Source organism: Pteropus medius, unplaced genomic scaffold (genome assembly GCF_902729225.1).
Source record: "Pteropus medius unplaced genomic scaffold, Ma_sr-lr_union100, whole genome shotgun sequence".
NCBI classification, from domain to species: domain Eukaryota; kingdom Metazoa; phylum Chordata; class Mammalia; order Chiroptera; family Pteropodidae; genus Pteropus; species Pteropus medius.
The window spans coordinates 9875679-9897298 of NW_024352784.1; the positions used below are offsets into that span (position 1 = coordinate 9875679).

The window sequence follows — 21620 nt, forward strand, 5'->3', positions numbered from 1 at the left end:
TGCAAGTGTTTTTCTCCTAGTCTGCATCTGGTCTTTGCAATCTCTTATCAATATCTTTTGAAGATACTGAAGTTTGCAGTTTTGCTGAAGTACAATTTATCAATTTATTATTTTATGGATAATACCTTTGTTTTGTATCTAAGAAAACTTTGCCTAACCCAAGGTCACAGGACTTCTATTTTTTTTTAAATTCTAAACATGTAATAGTTTCATGTTTCACATTTAGGTCCACAATTTTAATAACATAAGTAATTTATGTACATGGTATGTGGTGAAGATTGATTTTTTTTTTACTTTTGTTATTTTTGTTTTATTTTTGTTATGATTTTGCAAATGAATATCCAATGGTTCAAAAAAATAGTTGCTCTTGTATTTCTAGACTCAGTTCCATTAATCTATCTATCTTAATGCCAATAGAAATTCTTAATTACTGTCTCTTTATAAAATGTCTTGAAATCTTGTAATATTAGTCTTCCAATTTGTCCTTTTTCAATTTGACTTGATTCTTTGAATTTCTATATTACATTTAGAATGAGGTTTCCAATTTTAATTAAAAAATCTGACTGAGATCTTGATTAGGATTGCATTAAATTTATAGAAACATTTGTGTAGAATTAACATAAGAAAAATATTGTACATGTACTCTATATATTTGCAATTACTTAATTTGATTTAATCCTCTCAGTAATATATTGTAGTTATGAATGTATAGGTCTTTTACATCTTTTGTCAGATTTCTAAGTTTTTCATATCTTTTATGCTATTGTTGGTATTGGCAGCAAAACAGACACATGCACCAGTGGAATAGAATCAAGATTCCAGAAGTAAACCTATATTTATATGGGCAAATAATTTTTGACAAAAAAGCCAAAAACATACAGTGGAGAAAGAAAAGCCTCTTCAATAAATGGTGCTAGGAAAATTGGAAAGCCACCTGCAAAACAATGAAAGCAGATTTTTGTCTATCACCACACAACAAAATTAACTCAAAATGGATTAAGGACCTGAATACAAGACCAGAATCAATAAAATGCATAGAAGAAAATATAGGAACTAGACTCAAGGACCTTGGACTTAAAGAGGATTTTATGAATTTGACCTCAAAGGCAAGGGAAGTAAAAGCAAAAATAAATGAATGGGACTACATCAAATTAAAAAGCTTTTGCTCAGCAAAAGAAATCATCAACATAGCATCACTTTTTAAATTTAAATTTTTATTTTTATTGCTAATATATAGACATGCACTTGACAGTTTTATACATGGATCATGTATTCTGTAACTTTTAACATTCATTTATTAGTTCTAGGTTTTTGGTTTTTTCTTTGTCAATTCCACTGGATTTTTTATACTTTCTATAAATAAAAACAATTACCTCTTCCTCTTCCAATTATATGCCCTTTATTTCTTTTTCTTGCCTTATTACATTAAATAAAACCTCTGGTATATCATTAAATAGAACTGTTGAGAACATACACCCCTCTCTTGTTCATTATTTTAGGGGAAGACATTAAGTCTTTTATTATTAAGTGTGAAGTTAGCCATAGGTTTTCTAGATATGTTTTATCAGGTGTAGAAAGGTCTCATCTATCCATAGTTAGGTGTGTTTTTATTGAGAATTTATGTTTGATTTTGTCAAATGGTACAATTCTTTATGTCTGAAAAAAGTTTTTATTTTACTTTTGCTTTAGAAAGATCAATTTGCTATGTATCAATTCTTAGATTGACCACTTTTTATCTTTCAGTAATGTGTAGATGGTGCCCTACTCATTTCTCAATTTCAATTTTTACAAAGAGAAATCTGATATCAGCCTTTTCTTTGTTGCTCTGTGTTGTTTTTGTTTTTTTTCTGGATATTTTTCCAGTTTGTTGTTTGATCGTTGCTTAAAACAATATTATGATATGCCTTGGTTTAGTTTTCTTCATGTTCCTTGTACTTGGGTGTTTGTTAAACTTCTCATATATGTGATGTTATAGGTTTTTTTCAAATTTGAAATTTTCAGCCATCATTTCCTCAAAAATTTTTTGACATCTATTTTGGCGACTGTAGTTTATATATATATATATATATATATATATATATATATATATATACACACACACACACACACACACACACACACACACACACATAACCGATTGAAGATGTCTTGGACCTCATTGGTGCTCTGCTTCACCCCCACCCTTTTTTTTCACTATGGATAGTCTTTATTGTTTTATTTTCAAATTTTCTAATCTTTCTTCTGCAATGATTAATTTATTATAAATCCTATCTAATTCAGTTTTCATCTAAAACATTGTACTTTTGATCTCTAGAAACTCATCTCCTAACTTTTGAACATATCCATGTCTGTGAATTTTTATATCTGTCAGTTCTCATTTGGTTTCAATGATTGATTTTTTTTATTCATTATGAGTTGTGTCTTCCTAATTTTTTTAATGCTTGGTGATTTTTAATTGAATGCTAAGTAATATCAATTGTTTAGTGGTGGACATATTTATATTATAATAAACATTATTGAGCTTAATTCTGGAAAGCATTTAAATTTATTCTTTTTAGATATGGCTTTTAAGATAACATTATGCAGGACAGTGATAGTGGTTACAGTGCTCAGTCTAGGGCTATTTATCACCTACTAATGAGGTAAAATCCTTAAACATATTCTACCACATGCCCCATGAATCATGTGTTTTTCCCACCTGGCTGATGGAAGCAGTCATTATTCCTGGCCCTGGAGGAGTGCTCAGTTGACCTTTTGCTAATCTCTGAAGTTTTCTCTCTGTGCAGAATTCTCCTCTATAGTATATGTTCTGTAAACCCTAGCCATTTTGGTCTTCCCAGACTATCAGCCTCATCATTTAAACTCTAAGAACGTATAGTAATAAACCGTTCTACTTTAGAACTCAAGGATCTCTCAGGGCAAATTAGACCATATTCGCCACTCTATTCTTCAGCTCTCTGCATAGTACCCAACTCAATAAGGACACTGTATATGTTCATACTGTTTAAATTAATCAATAAAAATAATTCCATGAGTTTTAAAGTGGACAGATTTGAGATGTTAGCAATAGTTGGGGGAATTTTATAAAATCACAGAGTCTCAAATAAATATTATTCTAAAGGAATAACTTTGGGAATGGAGAAAAATGTAAAACATGCTGCATTAAAAAATCCATATAATGTATCACCTGGGTGGACCTTCTGAAGAGAAGCAGAGGAGGACCATTGGACTAGGTTTTGTACTAGGTTGTGTACCATAGACCAGAAAAAGAGATGTAAGTCAGATTCTACTTTTAAAAAATAGCTTATGAAACATCCAGGAGGAGAAAAAAATGGTGTCTAGAGAATGGCAAGCCTTGTAATACCGTTTCAAAGCATAATAATACTGCTTTAAAGACAGTAGACTATAAAGATAGATTAATCTAGACTGTGAAGATCATAGCTTGCAGTGCAATGGCATTTAAGTTTATCTTGTATGCCAATGGTTCTCAACCTTATCACTATATTGGAATCACCCATGGATATTGTGAAAAATGTACATGCTCAAATATGACTTTTAGAGTTATTTATGTAGTAGTTCTTGAGGTACAGTCCAGGCCTCTAATGCTTTAAAATATTAACAGATGGGCCTGATGTACCATCATATTTTTATGTCATAGTAGCCATTATAGGTCAAAGTTGCTATGGAGATAAAACAACAATAAATATGCTCTTTAATATTTGTATTTGGTGCCTTTTCTAGCTTCTCATAGAACCGCAGAGTTAAATAAAAAAACAAAAGCTATCCAATGCAAAAATGGTCTCTAAAATATTTCCATTAGCTATTTATCCAAAAAAAAATTATTTAGTAAATATATTCTGAGTACAGTATTGAACATTTGCCTCATAATTATAGGATTTTAGGCATAATTATAATTCTATTATGGCAGACACAACACAAAGACTCAGATAGATGAAAGGTAGAATTCTTTGCTATTAACATTTCCAAATGAGAGAAGACTACCACAGAGGCCACACAGGCAGCTGCACCTGGGGACAGGGTAACAGCAAGCATAAACTGTAGGAGGTAGTTTATATATAATAAGTGGAGTGGGGTCAGCAAGGTTAAATGGGCTCATTGTGATTGGGTATTTTGAAGAATTCCAGCCCAAGGAAGAAGAGGCAATCTCTGGATATTAGCTATTTGAGGGCCTCTGGTATGGGTATGTATATTTTATAACTCAGGAGTGTTAGGGCCTCAGGAAAATAGTTGAAGTCAGGATTTAGCAAACTTCTCATGAAGAGAAAATGGGAGATTTTAGCCATGCTTCAAAACTGGGTCAAGATAGCATTTGTGAAATATTGTATTACACCATTTAAAATATATCTTTAGCAATTCTTGCATTAAGCCAAGGAAGCTGCAATTGTTATATATCTTGTAGATGACTTCTGGAAGTCCAGTAATTAGATCCTTACATATTAGAGATTTCCCCACTCTACGAGTCTTGGTAAGAGGCAAGCCAGATACTCATTTCCTTCACCCTCTGAGAGCACAGACATGGAGCTGAGATCCAAGCGATAAGAAGTTCTTGCCTAGAAATCTGAATCTGGCCAGAATAACACAAAGAAGTCCAATAAGAAAATAATTCATTCCAGTGGCAACTGCTAACAAGTGTCCAGAATAGGAGGATCAACAGTGACAACAGTACCAGGTATGGCAATGAGTGTCCAGTGACACTGGCACCAGATGGTTCCCATAGCATGATTTGGGCTATATTTCTAATGCCTATTCAATCTTTGCTTGTGCTTAGAGTCTGAATTTAGTTCTGTTAGGTTTTTATTAATTCTGTGAATTATTTAGAAACCTCCATAAATTCCTTTTCTACTTAAATTAACTAGAGTTGATTTCTATTTATTAAGAAATCTAACAAATGAAACTCCATTAAAAGTATGAAAAATCAGAAGCTCTATGAATTTAATTAACTTGCTAAGGCTACACTGTCAATAGTTAGCTACTAGTAGCTGGTGGGACGGAATTTTAATCCCAGAAAAATCTAAATCTAAAGATTATCTCTTTCCACTGTATGTTGCTGTTAGGCACTGTGTGTGTGTATGTAGAAAATGGGAAGTCATTATGACCAAATTAACCTATCCTTTGGGAGACTTTTTGCAGACTAAGGTAAACCTACATTTCTCCAATATCTATCCATATTCCATAGTTTTGCCATCTAATGTCACAAAGAATAACTCATTTCCTCAGTGCGGTGATCTATCAAATGTCTAAAACCATATTCTGTGTCAAACTCCTTATGAAAGTCATGTGTATTCAGGAAGTCCAATTAAATATGTTTGGAGATTTGTACCAGGTATGTTACCACAGATGAATAAGAAAAGTTATCTAATTATCTGTATGAAATATTTGCTTCATCAAATAAAAAGCATTGTGCCATTCTTAGCAGAGAGAACCAAATTATCAGTTCAACCTGATGGTCAGGAAAAGCTTCACAGAAAAGTTTATGAATCCATATATACTTTGGCAGAGATTATGCTGTATGTTCACTATATCATTTATTTTTCAAGAGTAAAGAGAAAAGCTACATTTCTTAACCTCTTTTAGAGGTATTATGTAAACATAAGCGTCTGACCAGTACAATTTAGACAGAAACATTTTAATCCACTTTCAGGGTGCTTCTTAAAAACATCACGTTTCTTCATCCCATGTTCCCTACAACAGCCATAAATAGTAGTGTCACAAGGTTGAAGGACCAAAATACTCAGTCATTGTTGGAAGAAGAGCTTCAAGATAGACAATATACACTAAATTTTGCATGAGCAAAAAACAAATTTTTACACATTTAAGACATTAAGATTTCAGAGCCCATTACTGTGACACGACCTACCCTATCCTAACTGATATGGGAACAGTAAGAAAATGCAGTTTAAAATATTTTTCCTTATTATTATCTATTATGTTTTTGGCATTTTATGGCAGTTAGAAAAACTGAATAAAATAAACTTACTAGCCTCAAGTTGTTCAGAGACTAAATGATGTTGCCAGATAAATTAAACTGTTAGATTCTAGATTAAATCTGCCCAAATTCTAAATTTGATGTTTGCTTTAATGTTAGGGTTTAAAAAGAAAGAAGAAAGAAGGAGGAGAAGGAGAAGGAGAAGGAGAAGGAGAAGGAGAAGGAGAAGGAGAAGGAGAAAAATACAGTGTCACTCAATACACATTATGACAACAGTATTTAAATTTTGTAGATGAGCATTCAACATTCTGAGATGTTAAATAACATGCCCAAGGTTACATAGCTCATAAGTGGAAGATATTAAATTTGAACTCGGTCTGTCTGAATGTAGAGAATGTCTTAAGACACTGTAATCTACTGGGTAAAATTATGTCATAAGGATAAAAAAATAGTAAATTCAAAAATTAAATCTTTTCTGTATAAATGCATAGCTAAGCTACCAAGTTTTCTCCATTTCCTTAGTTTATATTTTTAGCTCTAAAAAAATCAATGTGTACTTCTGTGATGAGATGTTGACAGAGTAGAAATTTGTGGGTATAAAAGAAAACTCTACCAAGTTATAGCTACTTTATTTTTTTAATTAAAGCAACTATAACCTTAAAAACATAGTTAATTATTAATTTTAGTATAAAAAGTCTATCCCATATATGTATCTTCTAATCCTATTCATGTAGATATGTGCATTTAATAGCAAATGAATGAAGCTTACTATTGTTTTAATTTAATTAAAATTTTTTCTAATCTACAGTTACAGAAAAATCTCTTTGATAAATGTTAATGTTTATGTAATATCTACTTTGTACTTATTCTTGATCTATCAATCTTCTCTCTGTTGAAACATTTCAGTGTTTTTAGATTATTTTTAAAAATGAGGAGAGGCATCAATGTATCATGGTCTCAAGAAAATAATTCAGCCATTATCAGTATTGAAAATTTTTGTTGTTTGTTTAAGACATTAGCCTTTGCTCTATTTTATTTTAATTTGAAATTGTGGTGAGGCTGGAAACACTGTTATTTGTCCTTGTGATAAATCTCAAGATAAGTCTCTCAGAAAAGTGATAGCTCATGGACAACCGAGAAAAATATTGCCTTAAAGCACATTTCTGTTCATGTTGCAAATGTTTTGGTTGTTTGCCTTTCTCGTATTCTTAATAACCAAGGACATTTGCATAAAATATATGTCTTGTTGAGAGGCAGCTTATCCTTCACAAGAAGTCAAATACTGATATCTACAGAATTCAAAATACTTCTTTCAAAAGATGATAAAAATTTGCAGAGAGAAGTATTAGCAAATAATACATCTATTTTGGGCTACACCTTAATATTAATTACTGTTGGATCTAGAATTAAGCTATACAGATCTAGACTCTGTTGCTCTGTAACTATATAGATCTGGAAGTCCTCGCTTAATGTCATCGATAGGTCCTTGGAATTACAGCAAAACAATGCATAATGAAACCAATTTTACCAGAATTTAATTAATATAAACAAGAGTTAAATTCCTACATCTCGTCAATGTTATAACAAAACGTTGAACAAAACAATGTTATTTGGGGACCTGATGTATATCTTTAAACATAGTTGACATTTTCTTTAAAAAATATAAATATATATATATATGTACACATACATATGTGTGTATATACATAAATCCTCTTTACTATGTAATGCTTATGCAAAATATGTGTATATATGTGCATAGATGCACACATGACTTCTGATCGCCACAGAATGGATAAAATGTTGCTAAAATTATATACTACATAAAAGTCTCTTCAGTAAATTAGTCCATTTGGAAATGCAAAAGCTCATAGGCTTGTTTTTAAAATCTTAGAAATGAAAGAATATTTTGTTTATCAAAATAGCTAACAAAATTTTAAACAAAGATTCTATTTTCACACCAATTCTTTTGATGACAGAGAACTAAAAAGAGCAGAAAAACCACCTACAATAACAAGAAACAAAAACAGTGATAAGCAAATCCCATTCAGCCTAGAGGCAGGATTAAACAGAGAGAAATGCTGCACTGCCAGAGACACAGAAAACTGAATCAAATTTCTCTGATGTTAAGTTTTATGGTTCACCATTTTGGCATATGTCTCCAGATTCTACAGCTGGACAAGATACAGCTAAACAAAGAAGCAAGTACACTCCTTTTTACAAATGTGAAGATTCTTTATCTTTCTACCAACTAAATATCAAGTTCAACCTCCTTCCTATGGCCTACAGAGCATTCACATTTTACTCCCTTTGACTTGAATCTAACTTCTTGGTCTCACGTCTCACCTCTTCTCTCACATGGTTTTTGTCTCTGGCCATTCTACATGTGTAATGCACAGAGTACATGTTGCTACTTCAAGTCTTAGTGCCTTTGCACATGCAGTTTCCAAAATTTGGAATAACATCTGAACAGTTTTCACTCTGCATTTAATGCAAAATAATTATCCACTTTGAATACTTTGTGAGGAAATCTTCATTTCCCTAATTTTCCTCTCTCCATTCTGACTCAATATTTCCAAGGAGAAAGTAAAGTATGTGTTTGGGGATCTAAAACCAAATGTTTAATTTATGGATTTACTACTTACTATAACAATGACCGTAATCAAATTATTTAACTATTTAGAGTTTCAGTTTATCTACAAATAAATCAAGCATGATAAAATCAAAATTATAATTTTTCATGAAAACTTAAGGAAACATATAGGTAAAAGCACCCAGAAAGGCCTTAACACATAATGCATCATGCCCAAGAAATATTGTCTCTCTTTCTTCTCTCCTTTCCCCACACCCCTGTGAGCTTTCCATAAAACCAAAATAACTCATCCTGTTTTCCATGTACATACATACCTGACCTCTTTTCATCAATAGCTTGATGAGACAGACATGACTTATTCATACTTGTACTCTCAAACATAGCTAAATACTGTGGGTCTTCAAGGATGTTTATTAAATATATCAGATAAACTAGCCTCTTTTCCTGTTACCTTTTGATGTTTTGCCCATATGAACACATATATTTAACATAAAATAATGAAACCATAGATATCTTCAAAGTATGCTTTTATTTTAACTTAATATTTTATTGTCCATTTTGATTTTATTTCATAATTCTCTTAATTGTTGCTTATGATGAGTATTTATAATTTTACAACGCTGATTGATGTACTATAAATTTATAGCCTCACAAATATTGGTGACTATCTAGGCCTTTTATTTTTCATTATTAAAATGACACTTAAATAAGCATCTTTATGCATACATTTTTTCCTTCAAAATATAATTCATAGTATGCATGATCAGAATGCACTGATAGGTCAAAGAAGGCGTGGACATTCCTTTGGCTCTTGAAAAGATTTGCCAAATTATTTTCCAAAAAATGTTCACAGATTCAGTGAATCAACAGTGAGGCATGTGTACCAAAATCTAGAGAAACTGATATTTAATTTTTCAGTAGACACCTATTGTTTCTTCTGCCCTCTAATTCCCTCATTCCTATAAGAACTCTTCCTACACCCACTTCAATCATTCTAATTGGAAGTTATTTTCTTACTTTAATCCCATTTTATTAGACAGAGTTGATTGCTCTATTAATAAGCAACTGGAGCAATATTCCTCGCTGAGAATTTTCAAGTTGGTAAAAAAATAGGGAGTTTATCTCTTTCTTAGGCTAGAAAGTAAAGGTTGTAAAGTTGAAGCCTTTGCATTTCTTTTGTCAGTGATTGAAACTTAATATGTTTAGCTACTTCCCATCATTCCTCATCACTTTCTAGTTATTCTCTATAGTACCATCTTTTTTTAACATGTATGAAATTGTTCACTGCTAAACTGTTTATTTTTTCTATCTGTTCCTCCATATCCCTCCATCATTCTGTAACAGAAGTTTCATGAAGGTGACCTGTTTCAGTCTGGTTCACTAATGCATCCCTTGAACATGGAAAAGTGTCTGGTGTACAGTAGATACTCAAGAACCAATTGCTGAATAAATATTAAATTAATATGTGAGATATCTAGTATTGTGTCAGTAAGTTTGAAGTTGATTTGCAAAAGAATTTTGACAGACCTAAATTTTAGTCTTGCTCAAAGACTATATACATGCTTCAGTTTCCTTAGTTGTTCACGTCTTAAAACCTAAAATTCAGGGCATACAAGAATTTAACTTCTGCCGATGAAGAATTTGTGGAAACTTCGACAAAAATAAACTCTCTTGTAATCAAGGCCTCTCATCAGGTTTCACCAGCCATTTGTCATGCCGTTAATTCCCTACCCAATTTCATAAAGCTGAAAGGAATTTTATAACAAAAGTTCATTGCAGAAATTAAAACTCAAACTGGCTGTCCCCTGTTCATTTACAAAACGACATAGGTTTCTGGTGACATTCAGCTAATGAACTTTCTTCATGATTAACTACCCGTTATAGGTGGCCATTATAATGGAAACATTCAGGCTGTGCTGTATCCCTTACAAGCAAGGTAGTTGTGTAAAGGGTCATTAATATAAATGAGCTGGGACAGTCTTCTTTTATGAAGTCAGAGAAAAATAGAGCTTGAAAAATATTGCTCACAATCAAACAAATTGCTGAAACAAAAACTATGCTCTGCTGGACTGTAACATCTTTTATATTAGGATAAAAGGCAAAAGTGATACAAAATTTGATAGTGTATGCAATATAGACATTCCTTATTGTTTACTCATTCTTCCAGATACATTTGAGGGAAGGCAGAAAGAAAAAAGTCAAAGTAACTGCCCAATTCTTTTTTTTTTTAAAGTTAAATTAAATCCTTTTGTGTTTGTTTAACTTGTCAGAAGCCTCTGTCGAATTTACACTATGGGAAACCTTTCACCATTGCTTAATCTGTAGTGACATCTGGTGGCCCGAATTACTCAAATAATTGGAGAAAACCCTCCCATCATCATTAGATATTGTTTAAGACTCCTTAGTGGATATCTGTTCTCATGATTCCATTCATATCCATTAAGGATGAATTAACCCTTTCTTGGATTCTAAAGCCAAGTGTGCCTGTGTGATATGGAAGAGAATGGAGGAATAGCAGAACTAAATTATAAAAACTAGAATATCCCATTATTCAGGAATTAAAGTGAAATCTAATGTTGTGATTCTTTCTCTTTTTCAAAATGATTTGTCTTTGTACAGTATTTTGAACTAAGTTATTAAATTAAATATTTACTGAATGTCTATTAATCAGTAACTACTAAGAATACTTTGCTTCTTTGAATTATAATTCAGTCAACAAATATTTTATTGAGCATCTACTATGGACCACATTATTACAAAAATGTACCTATATATACATTTAATCATCTTGTCTTTATCAGTGGACAACTTGATATGTGATGGCATATAACAGATAACATAGCAACTTCTAGATTTCTTGGTGTCCCAGGAAATATTTTAAGATTCTCAAGCATGTTTTTACCTTTTTGCAACCCTCAGCATATCAAATACATATCTGGGCATTTAACAATTTTCCAAGACATACCTGACAATTGAATGCTTGCTGATTACTAGTGTATTTTCCACTTCTCAGAAATTAGTTGCTCTTTAATAGAATAATAAAGTTATACATTCTTCCACTACTTCTATTTTTAGTAAATTGGTACACTTTTCATCTAATTACTCAAATCAAGAACCTAGGAGACATCCTTGATTCCTCCTCTTCCTACACCGTGAAATGCAATCCATCACCAACTCCATTTTACTTCCTATACAGATTTCAATCCTGTTGAAATCTCTCCACTCACCATAACCTTATGCCAGTCCATCATCTCTCAACAAGACTACCAATAAGACTGATTAATCTCCTAACATTTACTTTATCCCTCCTCCAATCTCCTCCACACTGTAGCCAAAGACATCTTTTAAAACAAAATCTTAAGTCATCTTAAGCCATTTCTCAGTTGCCCTAAGAATACTTGCCGGCAGCACTTGTAGCTGCAGTGTTGACCCTGAGATAACTCACAGATTACAGTCCCAACCTTACCCTCAATGTTTGCCACGAAATATTTTGCTTTTTATCATTATTTTCACATCACTCTAGTATATCAATAGTCTTTGGAAACAAATAACATCATTCCATTTAAAGCATTGTTTTTAGTAGTGGTATTTCCATTTACCAAATATAGCAATTATTGCTGAAAATGTCAAATCATAGAAAACGTAGCATTCCTATGCATGATGTTAACATTGTTCTCTAATAGCTGTTAGCCAAAAGATTCATTTGATGAATCTAACTTATGTATTCATTTCTGTTACATTAGAATTAGAGACAAGTTCTGTTTAGAAATAACCCCATCAAGTTTTTATATTTTATTTTCACATTGAAAACCAGTCAGATTTGCTTCAGCCTTAAAGAGCGTGTTTATGGAAAATTAAATTAATGCTAGCAGCGAGCTGCACTTTTTTCTAAACAGGAAATGAGTTAAAATCTTCCGCAGGCTTCCCAATGCTTTAATGAAAAGATAAAAATTATTAACCATAAATGGCCTTTCTGAGTCTTAAACCTTCAGCCTAAACTCCAAAGAGACCTGCTTTGAACACCTAATTTATTAAATAATAAGTTATTTAATTTACGTCCTTTTAAGACTCACAACCTTTGCGAATGCTGTTTCCTCTTTATGAAGTACATTTTTGTCCCCCTCTACTTAGAAAACTTCTATTCATTTTTCATACACAGATGCTCCTCATCTTATGATGAGGTTACATTCTGATAAACCCATCGTAACTTGAAAATATCAAGTCAAAATGCATTTAATACACCTAACCTACTTTAAATATGCTCAGAACACTTATGTTAGCCTCCTGTTGGGCGAAATCATCTTGCAACTGTGGCCCAGCGTCATGAGGGAGTATCGTACTGCATATTGCTAGCCTGGAGTAAGATCAAAATTCAAAATTTGAAGTATAGTTTCCACTGAATGTGTGTCACCTCCACACCATCATAAAGTTAAAAAATTATAAGTTGAACCATCATAAGTTGGGGACCATCTGTTTAAGTTTATAAGTTATTTTTACATAAATACATTAGCTAATTTTCCTGTTCATATTAACCTCTCAATAAACAGGCATGTAACTTTCTTTTTATACTTCCTATAACTAAAATTTCATATTTCTTTGATAATTTTATATCTGCTTCCCCTCTAGACTGTAAGCTCTATAAGGAACAATAAATTTTTCTGTTTCTGCTAATCATTATCTCCTTAACACCTAGATCAAGATGTGATATACCCATTACAGTCAGTTGCTCATTAAATTAACAGAATCTAAAAGACACACTCTCTACGTTCTGGACACACACACACAAACACACACACATGTATGTATGTATGTAACAAAATGGGTGTTGGGCTCCAATACACTTGGATTTAAATCTTAGCACTATTGTTTTCTAGTTTTATGAACCTTGACACAATACTTTAGTAAAGCTTTGCCTTCTCATCTGCAAATGTTTTTAATAACATTTACCTCAAAACTCTATTGTGAGGATAAAATTAAATAATGGATATTAATGGATGCAAAACCCTTACCACAATGTCAGTCACAAAATAATAGCCATTATCATCATCATCATTATTACTATTCCACATCTAAAGGAAATAGCCTCAGGGTATGTGCCACTCTCAATTGCCTTTGTGATTTTGTAGGAAATTGTAATTAGGGCCCTGGCTGAGCTTATCCGAAAAACTCTATATCACACAGCAATTTCATTTTAGAAGATGGGAAGGATAGAAAAAAGTTGGTGGAGGAATAAAAGTGTTGACCAAAAATTCTACTTGAGAAGTAGAGTGTAAAAACAGGGTGAATTACATTTAATACACAGACACACTCATGGACACTTGTGTGTTTTTGTTTGCCTCTGTGTGTATGTATCCATTTTTAACAACCAGGAAGGCTTCAAGAGATATTGTCTCAGGAAAAAGTATGTGCTAAAGAAGAACAGATGGTGTCCTTGTGAGGCTGGAGTGCTTCAGGACACTGCAGACCACCATAAGAAGACAGTGAAGAGGCCCACTAAGAAAGAGGTACGAGTTTCCCAAACTGGAAATAGATAAGGGAGCAAGCTACACTCTTAGGTTTGAACCATAAGGATAGAGACTTGGGTCAAGAAAATCCCTGTTTTCTAATGATTCCTTATTTGTGCATAAATATATGCAGACAAAAGAACTATACCTATTCTACTTCTGGGAATTTATCTGAAGGAAATGAAAACACTAACTTAAAAATATCTCTGCATTCTGTGTTCACTGCAGAATTATTTATAATAGTCAAGACATGGAAACAATTGAAGTGCCCATCTATGCATGGATGAAGAAAATGTGATATTACATATAAAATATATTCTTTAGCCATAAAAAAGGAAATCCTGCTATTTACAACATAAATAAAACTCAAAAAACATTATGAAATAAGTCAGACAGAGAAAGGCAAATACTGTATGATTCATCTATGTGTGAAACCAAAAAAAAAAAAAGGAAAAAAAATAAACTTATAAAGAGTACAGATTGGTAGCTGCTAGAGACAAGCGTTGGGGAGTATAGTAGACAGGTGACAGGGAAAAGTTACAAACTTCCAGTTACAAAATTAATAAGTCATGGGGATGTAATATACAGCAGTGACTATAGTTAATATCATACTGTATATTTGAAAGTTGCTGAGAGTAGATATTAAAAGTTCTTATCACAAGAAAAAAAATTGTAACTGTGTGTGCTGATGGATCTTAACTAAACTTACTGTGGTAATCATTTTGTGTGTATGTTTGTGTGTGTGTATACACACATACACACACACACACATAATCATTATGTTGTACACCTGAAACTAATGTTATGTCAATTATATCTCAATTTTTAAAAAGTACTGCCTTATGCATGATTTATATTTCCTTTGAGATTGTCTGTTTTCCTTATCTTCAGCATTATGTGATAAAGAACATAGTTTAAAGAAATACATAATTGGAATATTTAGAAATACACAGCAAAGATATAAAACAGTAAGATCTAGGATATATATTTTTTTAGGTGAGGCAACCCTTGGTTGACCTCACAGATTGCAAGGACCTTGTCAGCTTACGATTCCCTATTTATTTATTTATTTTTTTACGCCTACAGCACTTGGTCTTCCTAGGTGATCTCCCTCCAGGTACTAACCATGCCCGACTCTGCTTAGCTTCTGAGATCAGACGGGATCGAGCTTGTTCAGGGTGGCATGGCTGTAGACTTAGGATATACATTTTTAAAGGACTGAGTATAAGAACTACAATTAATTGTGATATATTTATGTTTGGCACTACTTCTTCCCATCCTCCATTTCTGAGGTGTTATTCTTGGTATGTCTCAAAAGCGTATTACTAAAGCACAAGTAGATAAAAACCAGGGAAGCCCCAAAGAGATACCAGAGGAGAAAACAGCACAATAATTTGACAATTAACAAATAGCTGTGGTTTTTACCTAATAGAGTATAATAAAAACACATCTTCAAACTCTAACCTTTACCAACTGAAATAGATTCTCTAGGGTATGAAGCTAGGATGTGTCTGCTTTGAAGAAGTTCCCCAGTGATTTTAATGAGCATACATGATTAAGAACTCAAAACTATAGATCACAAGCGATGAGTCTAGGAGGAATTATTTTCATTTATTCACTACTAGTTTATTCAGTCCTTTTCGAACACACTATGGAGTTTCATTTCTCCATATATACATTTTTTTTCTTGATGTTCTCTCAGTCTCAGTAGCCATTTTATTTTCTTCTTACCAAGGCTTTAAATCATTCTTTCCATGTTAAGTTTTTCTGTATTCCACACTCAGAATGAATCTTTGCCTTTTTCATATTCCCATGACTCTTTTGATTTCATTACAATGATCATTTTGCTCAAACTTACAATAATTACATGTGTGTATGAAATTAGGTCAGATGCTTTCTTTAGGTAAAGAGTTTATTCAGGTCTATATCCCACCAGGTCCCACACACAGTTCTTTGGGCACGAAAATTGCTCAATTAATGTAATTTGAAAGAAAGAATAAATTAATAAGTAATTTTCCCAATTTTAAATTTATATTTAAGAAAGTAGAGCGTAGTGGTCTTAGATGTTAGATTCTGAAGTCAGAATGCCTGAGGCTTATGACAGTTAGTCTATTTATTGATTACCTCAGTATTTCAGTTTTCTTATCTGGACAATAAAGATTATAACATCTAAGTAATAGGACTGTTAAAAATATTAAATGTTAATATATATAAAATGCTTTGATGGGCACTTGGCATGTAGAAAGTGTTCAGTAAATGTTGGCCACATCGATTGGACCACCAGTCTACAGAGTTACTGTTCTCTGTCATAATCAAAACAGTTGGAGAGTGTTTTCTGTATCTTTTTTTGTCCTCAGTTTAAATTGCATTATAATAAAGTAAAATCTTATATTGAATTGATATAGTCTCTTCTGAAGGAGTCCAATCACTTACTAGAGATACATTAATCTCAATAAATTCTGTAAAGCATCATAATTAATATTTATTAAGCACCCAGTATGAAATATACAGCATACAAAAGATAGAGAGCTTGAATTTCAAAGAGACAAGTCTAATGTTTTCCTACATCTGCATTGGCATTTTAATCAAGCATTTCAATAGATAGTTCAGTGACCACTTTCAGAATCCATAGTTTCTGTGACTGACAAAATTCCCTCATATGCCCCAAATAAAGTAATTTTATAGGAGGTTAGATGTAGCGGAAAAAGCCTGAGTTGCATAAACATGTTCCTGGGTTTGAAATCAAAATTTAAAGTTGGCTTTATGACTTTGGGCAAGATATTTAACCAATCTTGGTTCCAGTTATTTTATCTTTAAAACTAGAGTTATAATATTTCCATGGTAGATATTAAATGTCATTGCTACTATTTTTTTAGCTAATTAAAAACGATTTTGAAACATCATTTGTTTCTAAGATTTAATGTTCTGGGAACTCATCCTAGGTTACCAGAATTACTTAACCATTTGCATTGGGAATTAAAGTTGCTCAGAGTCACAAAATTTCACACATTGGTCATAGGAATTGTTGGTTGCCACACAAAAACCAACTTCAAAGGCCTTTGAATTAATAGCGTGGAGTCTGGTTATGGGATGAGGCTGATGTATCTCTCATCCATAATAAATGACCTGCAAGGCAAAGAAGAATAATCATCCTTGCAGTCACTAGCTTTGTAAGGTGCCTCACCTTTCTGCTTGAGAGATTTCTTTACCAATGCATATTTAGAATAGTGAGAACTGTAAAGAAGATGAAAGCACATCAAACATTTATCTCAGTAGTTTCATTTTCTAAGAAATAGCAGGTGTGTCATACGATTTCACAGAGGGGCAAAGACTCCTCTAGAGCCTCCCTGGTACTCATGGAGATGGACAGCGTGAAGTATGTAGTGTGGAATGGATAGACACAGATAAATTTTCTATTTAGAGCCACTGATTCCAGTCGGTATCTTTCTCACGAAGCTAAAAATCTGAGAGACAGTCAAGTTATGAACAAAACAGAACAGAAACCACCTAGAGGAGACAGTATTAAAAACTGACATAAAATCAATCTAGAATACCTTTCAATCACATTGAAAATCCAACGATGACCTCTGTCTGAATCTTACTTTTCTCTCCATCCTCCATGCTTCCATCCCACCACTGACACATGCACGTCCACACATTCATAAAACCCAGAAACAAAATTTAGCATACTGCTGCTGCTTGTCTATTTATTTTTGCTATTAACCAGCCTAGTCCCCAAATATCTAAAAAGGATAATTAATGTACCTAAAGGTGTCTCAAGTGCGAAATACTTTGTAATTACTATTGACAAAGAAAACATCCTTCCACAGTAATGGTACAGTAACAATTTTCAAACATTTTACCTGTGGATTTTCTTCAAATAATAATTTTAATACACACCATTCCCTGAATATTTAACCACTTACCAGGTGTTATTCTAATTCTTTTCAATTTACTAATTTATTTCACCATCAGAAATTTATGAAGTTGTACTATTATTAGTTTATTATTATTATTATAAAGAAATTGAGGCTGAGTGAGATGAAGTAACCCAGAGTTAAATAGATAGTGAATACTAAAACTAAATTTTGAACCCAGACAGTCTGTTTCTGAGGCCTTTATTCATAAAATTACCCAGCATATAAAGAAGATAAAAGCAGAGGGGCTCTGGTAAGCTTATTCATTCAACAAATTGTTATTCAATACCTTCTATGAGTCATGCTATGTGTTAATTATTAGAAGCAGAGCAATGAATATTTCCTTGTTCATACAAAGCTTGCATTATGTTGAGGAAGCAAACAATAAAACAATACACAGACAAAGAAAAATGTATTTGTGATAATCAACCCTGGATTCCTATGTCTGACATGCTCCTTCTATACCCAGTAATCCTCTACATAACATATAGCCTTGACATTCACCAAACATTGGAAACATTTATGATTCAAATCCAACCAAATATTCTGTCAGCTCTACCTTCCAAAATAAATTTCCAATCTGACTCTTGATAAGGGCTTCTATAAGATCATCCTAAGCCAAATCATGCCATCTCTTACCTACTGCTCTAATCTCCCCAAGCTCTTCATACTACTCTTTCCCTCTTCTCTCCAACATTTATGTCCTTATCTAATGGATTTCTGCTAACACTAATTTCTGCTAACTCTACTTTCTGAATCATTCTCATTCAGCGTCTTCATTTTTACTGTCTTAATTCGTTGACTATATCAATGCTAAGTCATGGACTGTGGATGACTAAGGAGCCCCAGCATTTTAAGAGGGCTCTGGAGACATGCTCACATAAAATCTTCTGTACTTTCTATAAAGACAAATGCAACTCCCAACAACTAGAAAAAATTTTTTAAAAATTACTTCCAACTCAAAAATTAGGAACTGCTGACTTAGACTTCTTGACTAATAGCCCTCAGCTCTTTTATACATTATACATTTTATTCTCTCTGAACAGTTTTCTCTCAAATATATAGATCTGATCATGTCACTACCACTCTAAGACACTGGTGTCTTCCTATTATTTATGGGAAAATATCATATCTCTTTAATCTGTTGCATAAAGTACTTTGGGATCTCTTTTATACCAGGCTCTCATTCTTGTACCCTCTATACCTTCGGTACCATACCTGTTTATTTTATGTTCATTAGATATAAAAAAGAATATTCATATATTCATATTTTACTTCATTTTTTATTCATGTTTTGGCTCCAATATCTTTTTTGTTATCTCTTGTACAAAATATTTCAAGACCGAGTTCAATTGCTACTTTTGTAGAGACTTTCTCATTTTCCTATGCAGAATAAGTTATTCCTTCTATCAAACAGGCTTCTATCGTATTTTTGAAGTGGTAATGAAGTTAGACATAATTATTTTTCCCTTGATAGGATATCTTAAGAGCAGGAACTTAAAATAATCTTAAGTATCATCAGATCCTAGCATATATCTTAGTGCACGGCAAGCAGATATATATTTGGTAAATAAAAAATATCTGTTATTTAAATTTAAGTTGATAAGGTATGAAAATTATGTACTTTCAAATATCATATATTTATTCATATTAATACCTTAAAACTCTTAATTTATAATATACTTAATTAAAATAAACAGCCTACAATTTGATCTTCCTGTCTTAGGCTCACCTTTCTCCAGTTTGGTGTCTACTTTATAGTAAGAGAGCTATTTCCATAATCAGAAGTGTGACTATGTTCCTCCCTTGCATTACAAACTTGTGCATGTCCCAGGTAAAATCCAAATTCCTTTCCATGTTTTGCCAGATCCTTACTTCTTGGATTCTACTCATCTCTTCAATCTTATCTCTCTTTACTCTAAGCTCTATCTATGCCAAACCTCCAAAATACCATTCTGTGCTCCAGGTAGATCAAACTTGTTTTAATTTCTCTTTTATCACACACCTATGTGAATGCTGCTTATTCTATGCTTCTGTTTATACATCCTACCCTTATCATTTCCCCTTTAACTTCTTGATGTCCTTTAGGGTTCGGACTTGTCAACTAGCATAACACCTTTAACTCTACATTCTCCCCTCAGCAACCCTGGGTAGCTGTCCTTCCTCCCTCTCCCATCGAACATTGCTCTTGGCCCTATCATAGCACTTACCAAGTTTACTTTTACTTCCTGTTTACTTGTCTTCATTCTTGACTAAACTTCAGAATATTCTAGTTCTTTATCTTATTTATCATAGTGTCTCCAGAAGCTTGAGTGGTCCTTGGTACATAGTAGATAGTAAGTAAATGTTTGTTGAATAGATGAATGAAAATTATTGTTTAGATCTTGGACTCAGCTAAAATCTCAAGAGCAATGTGAAATCTTAGAAATAAAAATCTCAAGCTGGTTTCAGAATTCTAAGTGAGGAAACTCTCAGGCAAGGGAGAATCTTAGCTTTTGGCTAAAAGAAAAAGGTATTATCCAGAGGAAAAGGGATACTCTGGCAAATTAGACCTTGAGAAACCAAATCTGGTTTATAAGTCTGACTCATTTTGAAATGAAAACTGGATGCCCCAGAAAAGCTGAGTAGGTAGGTGTTGGTTTCCTTTATAACAAATAAAGGAGAGAAGACAGATCGGTAAGGCAGGAGACAAATTTTATATCTGAATTGGATGTGTACTTGGACAAGTCATTTCTCCTCTTTTGTCTGTTTCAATCACAAAATGAAGAAAAAAGTTAATTATTTTTCTTTAGGATTCCTGATGACTGATTTTTGTTTAATGAGTCTAGAAGACAGCCTTTATCCTCTATTACCTACTACTGAAAACTATTCCTAATGGTGTGCCATTTTATGCTTCTGTCATTCATCTCTATCTCTCTGACTCTTGCCTCCCTCTTATAAGGATTCTTGTGATTGTATCGGGTTCCTCCAGATAACACAGAATAACCTTTACATCTCAAGAATCTTAACTTAATCACATTTGCAAAGTCCATACTCACAGGATTCAGGAATCAGGATATGGAAATTTTGTTGGGGGAGGGGTAGGCATTATCCAGCTTACTATATAAACCAATCTCTATATTTATAGAAATTAAAAGACATATCCAAAGCTACACAGATGGTTACTATAAAGGCTGAGTTTCAACTCCATGCAGGAATAATTCCAAAGTGTGTGCTCTTACTTGTTATTTCTACAATGTGTGAACACTGCTTCATGGCCCACTCCATGATGCTATAAAACTACAGAAAACATGATGTAGATTTACTCTACTGTTAGTCTTAAGAACAGTTTGCTTGGCCCTGCCTGAAGCCTTTTTCTCATCTATAAGCTGTAGAAAAGTGAATGTGTTGCTCGGAAAAGTGCATCTGTGTGTTTCTTCCAGGCAGTCAAAAGACATTCATGTCCTTATGATTTACACTGTATACAAATCTTGACACCCAGTTAGTTACCTGTTGGCAAAATGACTTCACTATATACATCATTCTTATCTTAAATGTTTGTGAAATTCAGTCAGTCAACAAATTTATCGAGTGCCTAAAAAAAGCATTTCACATAAATCGATGTGCTTTCAGTCAATAAGATAATCACTCAAATGTCACCAATAAAAGTGCTGTTCTTC

General features: G+C 32.8%; 1 pseudogene; it reads right to left on the minus strand.

Annotated features, from left to right (window-relative positions):
• Positions 1-15121: 15121 nt before the first annotated feature.
• Positions 15122-15239, minus strand: LOC120590606 (uncharacterized; annotated as a pseudogene).
• Positions 15240-21620: the final 6381 nt, after the last annotated feature.